Source organism: Lepisma saccharinum, chromosome 10 (genome assembly GCF_977018435.1).
Source record: "Lepisma saccharinum chromosome 10, izLepSacc3.1, whole genome shotgun sequence".
NCBI classification, from domain to species: domain Eukaryota; kingdom Metazoa; phylum Arthropoda; class Insecta; order Zygentoma; family Lepismatidae; genus Lepisma; species Lepisma saccharinum.
In genome coordinates, this window is record NC_139238.1 from 71,084,366 (window position 1) to 71,101,693 (window position 17,328).

Genomic DNA, 17,328 nt, shown 5'->3' on the forward strand with positions numbered 1-17,328 from the left:
ATGCAGTGTTGCCAAATGTAAGTGAAAGTGTAAATTTATTTTTCCACAAAGCACGGAAAATTGCATGTCAAACATTCGTATGGAAATTTGGACGTCAATTTCCACCTTGGGTAGGTGGACTATTTCGCCATCTATAGTTCAGAGAAGAAAACCGATCGTTTTCGCGTATAGCCAATCCTGAAATGCCTCGTAAAGGCGTACCTTTAGTTTTCAGGTTATGGTTTAAGTGCAATTTGTGTACAGTAAGGCTAATCGGAACAGGGCCTACAGTTTAAAGTTGGATCCGAACCACTATGTACCTCCGCCGGGTATCGAACTCGGGACTCCTTGATTACAAGGTGATGACGCTATCACTTCGCCATCGGAGAGGCTGAATTTTGGATGAAGGACAATTGATATAATATATTGTAAATTTTGTAATATAATTTAGTTATTTAATAACTGATATATATTTAATGACGTTAGTGTGTGTATGTGTCCTTCTCTCAGCCACCACAATGGGCGCTTGGGCTAGATTTTTAATCGAGGCTAGATCAAGACCATACAAGAACAGGACTGGAATCTGGATATGAGATTAAGAATGAAGCAGTCTTCCTCTTTCACCAAACGAAGATTCAACTTCCAGTGACATGGGAGAGGAAATCTTATATGGAAATGAGGTTCCAGAGATCTAAGGAAACATCGTCGAAATGTTATGCATGAAAAAGCAACATGAATTGCATGTGATTCGTTTAACCTTGAATCTCTCAAGAGGCGGAACTTATAAGAAACTTTTCTTTTTTTATATATGGTACATAATATTGCCTGATGTTTCTGCAACGTTGTGTGACGTAATTAGCGATAACATTCCTCGTGGAGCAACCGGAGACGTATTTCCCATTGGTATTACTGCTAGTTCGTCAGGCTAAAGGAAGAAGCAATTGAAAATATGTTTTCTTGATGTTATGTAACATACCCGCTGGATGTGTACAAGAGAAATATATTACATTACATCTTTCTTCCGCACATCAATCGCGAAAGTGTATATTTCAAAGTTTTGTTGAGGTGGGTCTTTACCCAATTAGGGGCGAGGGGAGGACAGGCCCAACTGGATTTTTCAATTGTGAATATTTTAATAAAAAAATGAATATAAATTACATTGTTCCCTAGTGTGTTCCCAAAATTCACATGGTTTGCCTATCCCCCCCACCCCCTTGCGAAGTGTGTTCCTACATGATACTCATTCCAGTAACAGTGTATTAATTGTTTGGTAACGATGATCATTTTTGTATTTTTTACAATTACTATAGCCTTGTACCTATGCAGGGTGTATCATAAGTAATAGCGCAAACTGACGCAGTTGAAAGTTCACGATAATAGAAGCAAAAAAGTCTCAGTAAACATGGATCTGCAAACGAGCCGTTTTCGAGATAATTCCGAATGTGTGGTTACACTGACTTGATTGTTTGTAAACACCGTCCTAGTTGGTAAAATGCTAATAATGTGTGGGTTGTGGTTAGAAGCCGTCATTGATTGCATTTTGTAAACACCGAGTGCTTTACTCCTTGCGCGGTGCGAGGTTTGCTCTTTGTTTACAAAACAGAACATTTCCGAGAGGTGGCATTGCAATCAAACAGGATGGATACAATCAGTACACAGTCTAGTCGTACTGTGGGAGTCACGTCAGTTGCGCTGTACTGCGTAGTAAAAAATGGAACGTTACAGCAACGAAGAGTACATTTTACCAACTAGGACGACGTTTACAAACAATGAAGTCAGTGGCGGCTTGTAACCACACATTGGCAATTATCTTGAAAACGGCTCGTTTGCAGACCCATGTTTACTGAGACTTTTTTGCTTCTATTATCGTGTGTCAATTTGCGCTATTACTTATGATACACCCTGTATATTCAAAAAGCATTAATGCAACGTTAATATAGGGGCCTCCCCGATGCCGCAATGGTAGCGTTTGTAATCAAGGGGTCCCGGGTTCGATACCCGGTGGAGGCACATAGTGGTTCGGATCCCACTTTAAACTGTAGGTCCAGTCCCGATTAACCTTACTGTGCATAAAGTGGACTTAAAACACCAAATCAATCAATCAACGTTAATATTTTCTTTTTAGTTTTAGTGAATGATAAATTATTTTTATTAAAATATTTTTATTAAAATATATAAATAACAATGGAAGTACTGATTCAATAACAAAATGTTTTATTTTGAGAAAATGTGGATTTGAGCTTTGTTTCAAATCTACTGTATGCACATTAAGGCTAATCGGGAATGGACCTACTGTTTAAAGTGAGATCCACCGGGTATCGAACCCGGGACCCCTTTATTACAAGGCGACAGCGCTACCAATACACCATCAGGGAGACCCTAGGAACCCGGTGACAACCCCGGACGGTGGGAGAAGGTGACCGGAGCGTGGTGCTGATCACATAACCTCCACATGCCTTACATGGCATGTTGCAATGCAATAGCTATACATGTTATAAGCTATCTGACCTTCAGTTGGCCCTAAAATAATTTCTAGTCTTGAAAGACAATTACGAAATTTGCAAACATTTGCACACACACCAACTCGTCTCTGAGTGTACACATACGTATATAATTAGCGTTTTACAAAAAACAAAAAAGAGAAAAATTGTTTACCTGAAAGATAATGAAATTGTAAAATTGAAACTGAAAGTTGTTTAATACAACCTGCAATTATGAACTGTTCAATCGAATCAATCAAGAACTTGCTGCAGGCATTGACGTCATAAGCCACGGTCCTTGAACACATAATTTCAACGAATGACGCAAACGGCGGGACTTGTCCTAGGTGAATGAATTCTTATGCAGATTCTTGTGCGTTTTTCTTCTACACTTTTCTCGCAATATTTCTCGATCGTATAAATGACGTCCATGGAACGTGACGTCATGATCTTCACCTTGGCGAGGGGACACGTCATAAATCAAGAAAACGCCAAAAGGGTGAAAGTAAAGAAGGAAGAAGAAAACATTTAGCAACCGTGCAGAATTTGTAGATTTATTAAAGTCAATTTCCCAATTGTGCTGATTTTTCTCAGTGTTGGCAACACTGCGGTACAAAAGATAAAATGTATGGCATTGATATTGACAGCTGTGGTTCGATCCCCACCGATACACATTTCTTATGATTTGATAGTACAAGCAGACGTGGGGGATCAGGCCCGTAACCTGCATTTCTTGGGGGCGTCCGGAAAAGCGGAACATAGAGAAGATCCGAAATAATCATATACACTCAACGTAACAAATCTATCAACACAGCCATGTTTTTATACTGCAATTGGTACAGTGCATAGATAGAACTGCGGTGGTGTAGTCGGTATGGCGTCTGACTGCCAAGCGGGAGATCCGGGTTAGATTCCCTGGGTGGGTGATATGAGGTCCTTCATAAAGCGGCTCTGGGGCTCACCCAGCCACAAATCATTGGGTACCTGGAGGCAACCCTGTGGGTTAAAGGCAGCTGGAGCGTGGTGCTGATCACATCACCATCAAAATTACGAGATCGAGAATGTGTTGGACCCTAAATGTGCGTTCATGGCACGGTGCTACATGCACGGCGAATATATAGTAATTTACATGTACATTTTGAGTACAGAATTAGTATAGCTACCATGTATATCAATTTTGTGTTTACAGAGTTCAATATAAGTAGAACTGTGTTTCACTTGTCAAATTCATTCATTGAAAAATTTCTCGTGTTTAATATCAAGAGCAATTCGATTGATTTAGTTTATTTTACTTCGCGTTTTGTGCCTCTTGGCTAATTTGCGAAGATGGGGATGAGTGATGAAATGATGAAATTGATGAATGGACATTCACAATCAACCAAGCCCGACCGGGATTCGAACCCGGGACCCTTGGCGTCGCAGCGCGATGTGCTAACCACTCGGCCACAGGGTCGGGCAAGAGCAATTCGAGTTTTTGCAAGTTGCAATAACGTTATATCAACAATTTTGCATGCGCCTTGAAATGTGCTATGTGATATCACAGGCCCACAATATTTCGCTGACAAAATAATTAAAGATAACGACATGTGTATGAAGAATGTAAATGAAAGTTCGCTCCTGGAGTTCCAAATCACAGAAATTATATTGATGGAAATAAGTCATTCCTTACAACATGTGATACTATACTTTTTCTTTTATGATGATGAAGTAATGGCTCTTATGACTGCGTGACTTGCAGCTATAACACTAAGTCGAAATTTCAATGTATTACTCATTTAAAAATACACGGGCAAGTCGAATTCTATTTTCAATAAAACTTAGCAAGACTTCCTGAGCCATTTCGCCTATAATTCACAAGCTGTGCCTCACACTTTGAGGTTGAAAAAACAAATTTTGCTCCGCGTTTGTATCAAACATTCAAATGGTCAAACATATTTCTTTAGTTCTAAGCAGTGGCGGCCATTAGGTTCCAAAACTGCGGGGGGGAGGGGGGTGGAGGGGGCAAGGTGCCAGAACTATACCGCGTTTGTTACAACCTGTCCCGGTTCCCGCGCTAGTTGCTCCCTGGCTTTTCTCGGTGCTGGGGAAAGTCAAAGCCAGGCAGCCAATTAAAATACGCAGCGTCGCAACAGCGTCTACGTAAGCGCCTCTCTTCTGGCTTCCATTCGCTTCTCGCTGCCCAGCAGACGATTTTTTCCTCGTTTCTCATTGGCACCAAAACTGTCGAGCGCTCCCTAGCGCGGGAAAGGGGACAGGTTGTAACAAACGCGGTATAGTGCCGTAAATGTTATATAGTTATATATATATATAGTGGGGTCGGAACGCCGGAAAATATTTCACTTCCGACGGAGAACGTGCCCTTTAGGGGGCGGATACTACATTAATTCCCAAACCTAAAACGCCCCAGAACCCAAGTTTTTAAGCCCTCGTTTGTCTGTAATGGCGTCTTCAAAATGGCGGTCATGACGAAGATTCTATACCTGAAACCTGTTAGTTTATTGCAGTTATTTATCATTCATGATATCTTATGTTCACCTAATTTGCAGTTTATAACTATATTATGATAATAAGAAATTAAAAAGACCAACTTTATCAAATAATATTAGACATGGCGGCCAATATGGCCGCGAAAAGTCTAAAAATAACCCTTTCAGATATTTGATCACGTTTTGGATCAAACCTTATGTTTTGAATGTGCCAGAACTGAACGGTAGCATGTAAAATACTGTCAGACTAAGCCCATGAAACACTAATAGTTCAATTTTTGGCAATCTGTATATGTGCAGGGTGCTTCAAAAGTCTTGACACTATATGACAACTGCGTTATTAGTGCAGATGGCGAAAAATGGGAAGAGGGGAAAGTTGTTGGAAATATGAGGTTTTCAATATAATGTGCTTGATTTTTCAACGTAGCATACACCGTTGAGGCTGTTCGCTGGTACGAGCCTCAATGAGAACTGACATTGCCTTGTTGCCAAATGCTTCGTCCTTAAGGGGCATTTACGTTATCGCAACATCGTACTGTACTCGGTAAATTGAGAATCATGATGGAAAGAGGCAAAGTAAGAAGTATGTGCTCGTGTACAGAAATGCACACGCACACATACTCACAAGCACACAACTACAAAACCTGGCTAATGTTATTTGAAATAGAGGTTGTTCATTAGGGCATAGTGATATGAAAAAAGGATAAAATTTCGAAACCAAAGGGGTCTTAATATTCCCCTTCTAATCAGGGTAGACCACTACTAAAATATATTTGCACTCGGACAACATCTTCTGTTGGCGCAAACCGGAAATGTCAACCATAATGACGATTAAGAGAGTAACGGTTCATTCACGCAGACTTCGCCTTCGATGCCTAGGACGCCGTATCGAGTAAGTTGTGTCTCTCAATGAATAAGGAAAGATATCTGGTACGGTTCATCAAAGGGAAGGAAGCAGTGGACCAAAACCAGCAGAAAGAAATATAAAAATATGTAATGATTCGTGTGTTACGGATTGCTATCTTCCGTCATCACGCTGCTTCGCCTCCAGACGCCTCTGGCACACAGCCAAAGGGCCAGTGACACGCATGGAGGGCGTCGATATCCATATACAATCTTTAGTCCCATTTTTGGCGATACTCTGGATCGTCAGTAGTGGCGTTTTCGCCTCCATGCACTCACTTCCCCTCTCACGCCTTCATTGGTCACTCTCGAATCACTACTTGCACAGAAGACATGTTTCCGTTCGCTCGCTGCTGAGATTCCTTGGAATTTAAAATAACTAAACGTATGGATAGGTTAGGCTGATTAAGTTTGTTTATTTATGCTATTTGATGTACGTATACGTGAGTTGTATATGCAGGACAGGTTTAATGCTCTTTAACATATAAGTTGCTGGAACTGTCGTAGGCCACTCGTCGTGCTTACTGCTCTAGTTTCATGATGATCAGCAGATGGCGCCAAATTCAATAAAAGAAAAAAGAGATTTTTGTGTATGGTTAGTGACCTTTTACTATTTCTATTTTCCACACCTTATTGTCAGAATATTACTTGCATAAGAATCCTGGTTACTCTGTCGCAGAGCGTTGTAGTGGAACATTAATTTCTAGGCAAATTTGCAAGTCATCACTAATGTTATTATGGGTAAGTGTACTGAATTGAAACGTTCTGTATTAACGAAGTAAGTATGATATCGATGTACAGGGTGTATGTATTTTTTGTCAAGGGAAGGGGAAGTTATCTTCCTTCCCTTAATTCTCACTAAACGGACCGCCAAGTGCGTGGGCTTTCCGCATTGAGTCATGTCCTTCCAAAGAATTATTTCTGTTAGAACAAAATGTTGTGTCCCGTAACAATAGCAAGAGAGAGTCATCCCCTATCCAAGCCTTATCACGCTCCGTTGTATCAGCAGGACAACCAACTTTATGTGGCAAGAATTTGATTCGACACTTTTCACCAACTGGTTCACCACATCAGGGAATGAGAGCGAGAGCTATGAAGAAAAACAACAACTTTGGAACAGGATGACATGTTTCTAAATTAGTCAGGTTTGAAAGATTAGAAACTTAGATAAATATGACTCAATTAGAATTATATGTTATTCAATGCAAGAAATTGTAGTAAGAGTAAAGCATATTTACTTAAATTACTCGTTAAACATGATTCCTACTTAAGTATTACTTATGTGACACTAAGGCTCCCAATTTCCATGTAACATGAAGTATTATTTTTAGGTATCAATGTTTGAAAAAAGTTAATTTCTTCTGTTAGGCCCTCCACCCTTCCTGTTTCTGCATGGTTCAATTTGATTCCTTAGGTATTGTCATAGCCTTGATATCGTTTTCATGTTGTTCTTAAGGCATAAGGACAAGACTTGGTCGCCCTGGGCCCCGCCCCAAAAGGCCTACAAACAAGCACAAGAGGGTGACGAACAAGCACTAGAGGGTGACGAAATAAGACCAAACGGAGCGACGAACAAGCACAAGAGGGCGACGAAAAAGCATGAGAGGGCGACGAACGAGCACAAGAGGGTGACGAAATAACCCCAAGAGTGTGGCGAGGGGTTTATAAACAAGGACAAGAGTAATAATTTTCGATACATTATCGTCGATGAAGTTTACTACAAAAGTAATATAAAAACTGAGTGGTACTAACATGAAAGATGTTAGTTCTTGGTGTTATTTTGTATTTTCCTTCAAGTTTAAGCTGTTTATGACTACAACAATTAGCATTCATGCATATTTAGCTGTAATTAGGTATTTTATGACTGATTTAAAATTATTTTTCTCTCGCAAGAATTACAATTTTGGACAAAATTTGAATTTAAAGTTCCAGTAATCAAAACAATGACACAATATAAGTTTAATACACTAGATTTAGGTAATTTATGGTTTAATTGTTATCATTAAGTTTAAAACTGTACAAAATTGTTAATAACTTATGGTTTTCATGCTCAAAATTCATTTAATTACAGGTTTTTATGAGACATTCTGAATTTAAGTCTGGAAAGTAAAAGATATGCCAAGAATTGTGCCAATGGGTAGTGATCTGTGAAATTTCTGTGGGAGGTCCCAGAAACTGCATTGGAACCTCTTTCGGACGAGATCCACAAGTAAGTTGCTTTTCATGTTTTCAACTAGAACCTGAAGCAACAAAATACCCACCCCTCCTCCCATTAGAAATGGATCCAATAATTTTTTTATAAGAAATTTGAAATGTTACTCACTCAATGGTTGGAAGTTAGCTTGAAAGATAAATAAAATAAATCATGGTAAAGGTTATTGAAAGTTTTCAACTGTGTTCTGACAACTATTATTCAATCCCCTTACCTTTACTTTCCATGTGAATGGCTGTATGTGGAAAGAGTGGGTCATGGAATTGAACAATTACTTGAATTGATACTAACACACAGGGCCTGCTTTTTTTTAAAATTCTGCAAATTTATCGTACAAACTCCTGTAACTATTTAAGGTCAGAGCGGGCTTTCCTTAAAAGTGGGCCAATTGACATTCTTTGAAATAATCCTTCCGTGTACTGAATGCAAGTTTTTTTTTGTTTGTTCATATATTTGATATTTTGAATGAGATTCTTAAATTTATTATTGTTATTACAGGATCGCCCCTAATAGAAAGCATGGAAATTATGCTTTCAATTGAGCAAGAATTGATAGAATGCTTGGCTTCCTGAATGCTATATCAGTATCCATTTCAAGCATGCAACACATTGGAGTTTGGCAAAAGGTATGTTGTATCATGTGTGAATGGAACACTGCAAAAGCTTTCACATAATAATTAAAAAGCTCCAAGTTTGTAGTTAAAATATTTTTAATTCTCCTGAAATATTCACATCAATTCAGTGCATAAAACAGGTGGTTGGGTCAGTGGCAATGTGGTTCTAGTGCTAGACCCATACTTTAATCACCAAACATTCAGAGTTTGAGTCTTCTTGTCAGCATGAATGTGGTTTGTTGTACAGTGAGATGCATAAGAAGTGCAAAGTAAATTGTCCATCGCCATGTTTATTGCTCTTATTTTACGAAATGAGAGCCTAAAAAAATTAAACAAAATGTCAAACAAGCTGCTGAAAATTTCTACACCAGCACTTACATACATAAAAGGTCAGTCAGTCCCTAAAAACACGAAAGATGCAAGAGAAATATGAATGAAAATTGTTATGGGCAATTTGCTGACTCAATACTTGTGCATCCCACTGTACCATTTATTATTTAATCACAATATTGGTCATTTCTCATGTTAGTATTGTCTCTTAGATCTTAAAGATGAATGGTTTAAACACTGAATGCAGTACTGGGTTTACCATATGATTTGGCACACACGGAACGGAAGTAAGGTAAAGCCCCTCATGCACCATGCCATGAAGGCACAGCGCAATGTGGAAGTTGGGCCCCACCAGTGCTGTGATACCATAATTTACCACAGCTATACACTAAATTTCATGAAACGTTAAGTGGAGACCATGTTTCCATTAACTATGGATTATGTTTCTATTAAATATATGGATGGAATCTGCAAACTTCTCTAAAAATGTGTCACTCATGGTGGAATACTGATGATGATGATATATGGCATTTTACAAATAAAAACAAATATGGAATACATATTTTCATGATTGCATTTCAACATGTAGGCTACAGTACAGCATGTTATTGTATCTCCATTTCTTGTTTCATTGCTTTTTTGAATTTTAGTTTTGTTTTCTGTTAACCACTTTAATAATACTCGTAATGACACTGAAAATGAAAACATAAGAAGTTCTCTTCTTGTTTTGAACTGACATAATGCAGACTTCAATTGTCTCATGGCAGTAAAGACACCGAACTAACTGGATTGTCATGGTTCACATAGGAGATGTACTGCGTAGAAATTTTTGCAAAGAAAATTCAGGCTTGACCAGGACACAAACCAAGGTCTTTCACATACCATGTCATTGCTCTACGGACTGAAATAAACCAGGGCTGGCTTAGTAGCTAAGTTAGTATAGTTACTTTTTCAAATTAGTTACTCTATGGGTAACTGGGAAGGGAGGGGGTGAGGCAGCTGAAACATGGTACTGATCACATCATCTCCACTGTAGCCAGTAGAGAATGTGGAACCATGTGTCTTCATGGAATGGTGACAATTTCTGCCACCTTTCCACACATGTATTTATTTTTTGAGGGAACTGTATCAATGGGAAACCCCTCCTGAGCTCACGCACCACTGAACACCTTTAACAATGTTATACTGTTACTTGATAATTAATGAAATTTTAAATTTATGCTGTTGCAATTGCATTTGTTTTGTATCAAATTCCTTAATGGTATATTTCTTCTCCCCAGGTGATTTAATCCAGCAGAAGGGTCCTAAGTTAAGAAGAAGAAAGCACAAGTGCAATGTAGTAATTATTTGACAAAATGCAAAGAAACAAGTGTAAAGTGAAAATAAATAAAAAGTAAATTATAATTATGTACTTGGTTGATTTCAATAAATTATTTATATTATTTGAATTATTATATCTGATTTGAAAATTCCATTTTTAAAACTGAAAAGTATTTCAGAGGATTGCACCAATAGCAGGGATGGAAGATTGGTAGTAATGCCAGTAAAGCCAGTTTTTTTATCTTATTTTACTTATTTATTTATTAATTTTTTATGTTGAATTGATTCTCTTGGGCTATTGATCAAGTGGGTTCTGCAACTGTTTCTGAGCTTTTGAGAATAATGCCACTATTTTCAGGCTAGAATTACTTCTTTACCTTTACCTGACGATGAGAATAAAGTCAGATCTAGGAACTTCTGAGATGAGTGCAATTTATGATTTATTTGTTGCATTGTGAGGAACTTGAAGTGAAATTAATTTTTTTTCAGTTCAATTACAGATATTTTTGAAGTTTTTCCTAATTTAAGTAATAATAATTATTGTACTAACAAAGTAGTCTCATTATGGAAATGTATTTCCATAAATGCTAAAACATTGAAATGTTAAGGTTTGAGGGCTTTGTTTTCCTTTCTGTTTTCTGTTATGTTATTCACAGGGTTCCTGAATATCTGAAAAACACTGAGAAGTTGTTTGTTTTTTGCTTGGAAGAATTGTAAACATATTTCACCTTTTCCTCATAACTGTTTTTCTTTGTGAATGTATCATATCCTTACAATGCATTCGCGCACACATACATATTGTAGTAAATGGAGAGGTATAGTTTCAAGTCCACTTTATGTTCAGATAGGCTAATTGGGGCTGGACCTACAGTTTTGAAGTGGAATCCAAACCATTGCATTATGCCTCCACCAGGGTATTGAACTCAGGACTCGATCACAAGGTAAGAATAATAGTATTGTGCCATCAGAGGGCCTGGAAGTATCTAATAAAATAATTAAAACATTGCCTTCAAGAACATGTTCATTTTGTCCAATGAATATGTATGTCATTGCTGGTTATGGAGTTGGTAGATGCCATAGCAATGCTATTTTATTAATAAGTTGTAATTCTTATTTTGGTATTTTTGTTTGTTTCTGCATATTGGGTTAAATGTGATAATGATTATAAATGATGGAATGGGTATAATAAATACAATGAAACACTCATGTATGAACTGGGTTTTATAACTGGCACCTCTAGCTTCATGGGACGTTAGTTCACCAGTCCACTACAGAAGCCAGAAGGGGGCTCTAATAGTTCATTATTTCCCCCCAGTTAAACAGGTAATTTTTACTTTCTAACTACTGTCGACCTCTGCAAAGGTACGTAAATCAATTGTGTGTTGTGCAAATGTAAAATTCTCTCTAAATGCCTTAGTATCGTGGAAAACGATGAACTGTGCTGCCAAGGAGTGTTTTAAGCACATACATTGGCAGTGAAATTGGAAATTTTATACCTATGCCAGAACAAAATCAATCATCAATATGTAATGTGAAAATAACTTTTTGACATTAAGTCTGGCCAAAAAAGTATAATTTTTTACATTAAGCAAAAAAGTATTCCATCTAGCCTAAATACAGCCAATTATTGTTTAATTTACGGCATTATGCCGTATTTTTTATAAAACAAACTTGTTAAAATTACGGTATATTACCGTTTAATATACAGGTATCTGTAAAAAGAAATTTACGGTCACCGTAATTTTTACGGTATCTGGATGGCAGCGAGAATTGACGGTCTTAGACCGTTTTTTCTACTGACAACTTTTTACAGTGTAGCCACACTCCGAAATCATCAATAATGTTATTTTTCGTTAATGTACATAAATGAAGCACCAACACTTTTTTAATACATAATCAATTTTTGTCGAGAGAAGGGGAAGCTATCTTCCTTCCCTCATTATCAAACGATCGCCAGGTAACTGGCATTGCATGTTGTTCATGGTTTCCCGAAAAATGAGTTCTGCTCGTAAAGGGTTGTTGTGATAAGAATTCCATTCGACGCTTCTAACCAACGGGCTTACCGCATCAGGGAAATACAGCGGAAGTTGTGAAAGAAATACTACTTTGGAGCAGGTTGACATACATTTATAACGCAATGGTAGCCTCCCCGATGGTGCAGTGGTAGCGTAGTCGCCTTGTAATCAAGAGGTCCCGGGTTTGATACCCGGTGGAGGCACATAGTGGTTCGGATCCCATTTTAAATTGTAGGTCCAGTTCCGATTAGCCTTACTGTGCACAAAGTGGACTTAAAACATCCAATCAATCAATAACGCAATGTCGCAAAAATTGATTGATTGGTTTGGTATATTTTACTTCCCTCTTCAGCCACTTTTGACTAATTGCCAAGATGAAGATGAGTGATGATGGTGAAATTGATGGCGGACATTCACAGAGAATAGCCATGCCCAGGCCGGGATTCGAACACGGGACAACTGGCGCAGTAGCGCACTGTGCTGACCACTCCGCCACGGAGGTCGGCAGATGGCGCCAAAAGTCGTCACCGAAACCAAACGAATTGACCGCTGTAAACTCGTAAAAAGCTCGTTATTAAAGATATATAGTTTTTCCCTTACTTATTACATCACATAAGCTACAAATTTTCTTCATCGTGTTTAAGAGGTCGGAAATATAGCAAAAAGGATCAAGATAGGAATAAATTACCGAAATATGTTGTTTATGTTACGTAAATTTGCAAATATGTAAAATGTGTAATATCCTGGCAAATATGTAAAAATATGTAACATAAAATTCATGCAAAATCATGTCAGTCATATAAATCGTTGAGATTTTCCTGTTCAAGGTATTTATCTAAAAAGAGATAAAATATGTAATTACATACAAATCCGGGATCTACTTCTTACATAATTCCGACTCCATAATTCTGTTGGTCACAAGATCTGGCGGCGAATTAATATTTATATTTCATCAGCATTCGTGGCCGAAAAGTGTGGTTGTCGAAATGAAAGGAAAGTTGAGTATGCAGCCATGTCTGAAAAGCCCTAAGAAGAACAATATTCAGGATTCTCCATAAGTCCTTCCCACATTTCAATTCACTATAACTTTGTAACGAACAGAGATATTACAGTGAAATAAAGTTTGTACTTCACAGCAGTCTCTAAAGATTTATATGGCAACACCGCATGTCTGTCATTCTCATCGCCACACCTCCAACTGGCGCTATAGGCGAGCTAGGGGGACTGAAGCCCCCCCAAATCTCACCTCAGCCCCCTTGTAGCCCTCCCAGATTTTTTGCAGTACAGTATGATGCATTTTGACGAAAAATAAGAAAAACTAGAAGTTTTCTTACATATTATATTCCATTATGAAACTTCTGTTGGGCACGGCTATTAAAATGTTCAAATACCGGGTGGCCAGAAATAAAGTTACCCAACTCAGAGCCCTCTGTAGCCTGTTTGAGGCATCGTAGAACTCTGACATTTGGTGGATCCACTATGCAGACCATGGGAAGGAGGATGGCGATAAAAAAAATAGTTCAATTTTCCGCCACCAGGTTGAAATGTGGCTCTGTACTTCCATGATGGGTTCTACAAATAATCACGTTAAGTGATTTAGCTGAGTTATTAATTTGAAATACATTTGTTAGTGGCTGGAAGTTGCGAGAAAATAATCTTTCGATTATTGCAAGATTGCAAGGTAAAGGCAAATCCATAACCAATTGGAGCAGTTTACGTCATTATTACAACCCATCATGGAAGTACAGCGCCACATTTCAACCTGGTGGCAGAAAATTGAACTATTTTTTATTGCCATCCTCTTTCCCATGGTCTGCATAGTGGATTCACCAAATGTCAAAGTTCTACGATGCCTCAAACAGGCTACAGAGGGTTCTGAGTTGGCTAACTTTAATTCTGGCCTCACGGTACATTTTGTACTTTACTAAGATCACAAGATTACTTTATTACTTATTATTATTTTTACTTTAGGCTGTATAATCGTAGGACGAAATCTCCCTGTATCATTTTATACTAAGGAATAGCCCAATCATGGGTCGCCAAACTTGGTACGTCCCCGATGGCATAGTGGTTTCGACGTCGCCTTGTAATCAAGGGGTTCCGGGTTCGATACCCAGTGGAGGCACATTGCACAGTGATCCAGTCCCGATTAGCCTTACTGCGCATAAAGTAGACTTAAAACACCAACTTAACCAACCAAGCCAAACTTGGTACGTAGGTGTTAATGAAACTATAATAACTCAGTAATAATTCAGTAACTTTTCTTCCAGTGATAATATACACTCTGTATCTGCACTATAAGAGTAACTTAAAATGTTAATTTAAATATTTTTTTAGTCTTTGTAGCTGAATTTTGGAGATATTTTTAATGGTAGTTCCAAAAATATCAGCTGCCACATTTATTTACAGTTTAATGATAATGACATTATTTATATTTTAACATGATTAGTATTTTGTATACTTTTCTACTCAAAATAGTTTGCTATTTTTGCCTATAAAAATTATTGAATTTTAAATCAAGAGAAATGCGTGTTTACATTTCTCTTCGTATGACCTTCACACCATCAGTATATATATTTTATTTCCCTTATTTTACTTTCTTAGAGCATAATAAGCACCATTAAATGATTACGAGAGTAACGTGCTTTCACGTAAAGTGATTGTGACATCTACAGAATACTTATGAATATAATTCTATAAATTATTTATTGAAAGTAATTTAAGTAAGTAATTAACTACTTCAAAGTACTCAAGCTCCAGCCCTCGTGATCCTTTCACCTGGATGTATTCAACCTTGTGGAAACAATAAACGCTTAAAGTGACATCTAGTGGTTAGACTTTTCTTGAACACCTGCCCTGAAGAGAGGTTTCAATGTTGTAGGCGATTAGAGTATTCATGTCCCCGGCTACAGGAAGGGAGGGAATGAGAAATGCAGGAAACGTAATAATACGCCTGCAGCACTAAACCTATCCACATGTTTATATCTGCTATCAGATGCATACGTGAGTAAGCTAGGATAGGTAGATCAATTTTGGTGCTGTAAGCATCTAATTCCAAATTACTATGGCTGTTGCTAGTAGTGGGGTGCTTACTGCTGTAGTTCAATGATAGTCGGCAGATGGCGCAGTGTTTAAGAGGAGGAAAATATATTCTTAGGGCTGATTAGAAAGCTTTTTCGAGTCATATTTTCAACTATTACTTTCAGTAAGATTACTTTTGTAAGAATCCAGGTTACACTGTTGCAGAAAGTTGTAGTTGATTATTAACATGTAAGGCATATTCGCAAGCCATCACTTATTTATTGTAATTGTACTTAAATAAAGAGTTCTCGTGACATTCATAACACACATTTTACCAATTATCTCCATAATATTTTTGTCGAGTGAAGGTGGAAGTGATTTTCCTTCACTTCATTCTAATCCAATCGATCGCCAGGTGCCTGAGCTTGATTAGTGTCCCTGGTTTCTCAATTATGAGCCCTGTTCGAGAAGGGATTGTTGTATGTCCTGTCCATATCACCAAGAATGCACCACACCACTTGTCACAAACTTGTACTGGGTTGATTGATTTGCTTCATTTTACTTCGCCTGGCTTATTTGCGAAGATAGGGATGAGTGATGATATGATGAAATTGATGAATGGACACTCACAAACATCCATGCCCAGGCAAAGGTTCGAATCCGGGACCCCTGGCTTCGTAGCGCAATGTGCTAACCACTTAGCCACGAGGGCGGCTCTTGTGCTGGGTGAATAAATTCTTATGCAGATTTTTATGCGTTTTTCTTCTCCACATCTCTCGCAATTTTTTTTTACTGTCCTATAATAGACATACATGGAACGTGACGTCATGATATTCACCTTGGTAGAGGACATGGGCGCTACACGTCATAAATCAAGAAAACGCCAAAAGGGGTGCAACTAAAAAAGAAAGAAGGAAACATTTTGCAACTCTATCGACTTAGAAATATGCATGATCGTGCAGGATTTGAATCAACTACATTTTTTATATTCCAAATGAGCACGTGGAGGAAAACATAGCAATTTCACAATAATGTTTATTTTCCCTCTGTTATGGCAACGCTGTGGTCCCAAAATGAGGTGTATGGCATTGGTATTGATAGCTGTGGTTCAATCCCAACCATTTTTTTTATTATTATTATTTAGTCCTTCACGTTGACATGGGGGACCAGTTCATTTAAGCGGGGAAAGGGGGGGTTAGATCCGAAAATGTGGAACAAAGAGAAGATCGGAAACACTGTTGGAGTATTATATGTGACCATCAACGGTGTGGTAGCATTGAAAATAGACATAACATACAATATTAAGGCTCCTACTAAGAAAAATAATTCAACTCACAGATAGACCCCTTCCCCCACCCCCCTCCCGATCCGACAATCAGCAACGCAGTCGCTTACAGACAAAGGTTGTCACATGTCGTAGCTTGGTGCTTATTGTACATTCAATTCTCAGAAATATTTGAATAGTTCTGTATTCCGCAAATTAACAATATTTTCAAATTTTATTTTACCGGTAACTCTTAACATCCATTATAATTCTATGTATAGGAACTAGGCTAATAAATGTATAAATTAAATGATGGCTTATACCAATGCTTCTTGTAATGAAGAACACGTCTTAACTAGTTAAGAAGCCTAGATTGGTCAACAGAAATGAAGTTTTAGTGCTTCACGAAGACACGAGGCTGCATGTGGCAAGAACAACAGTGCAAAAACAACACAGCTTGCACTATGGGACTCTTTCGCATCCACCATATTTGGCGGGGAGAATGTTCACAAATGAAGCAGCTGTGAAAACCACATTTGAGGATCTTGTTGTTGTTGTTTTGAGTCCACTTTATGTACAGTGAGGCTAATCGGGACTGGATCTACAGTTTAAAATGAAACCACTACGTGCCTCCACCGGGCATTGAGCCCGGGACCTCTTGCTTACAAGGCGATGACGCTACCTCTGTGCGGGGAGGCCTTTGAG

At 38.1% G+C, this 17,328-nt stretch overlaps 1 protein-coding gene across 1 annotated transcript in view; it reads right to left on the reverse strand.

Annotated features, from left to right (window-relative positions):
* Positions 1–17,328, reverse strand: part of LOC145993941 (protein takeout-like) — a 224,376-nt gene that overhangs the window by 109,011 nt on the left and 98,037 nt on the right. The gene's annotated exons all lie outside the window — the stretch shown is intronic.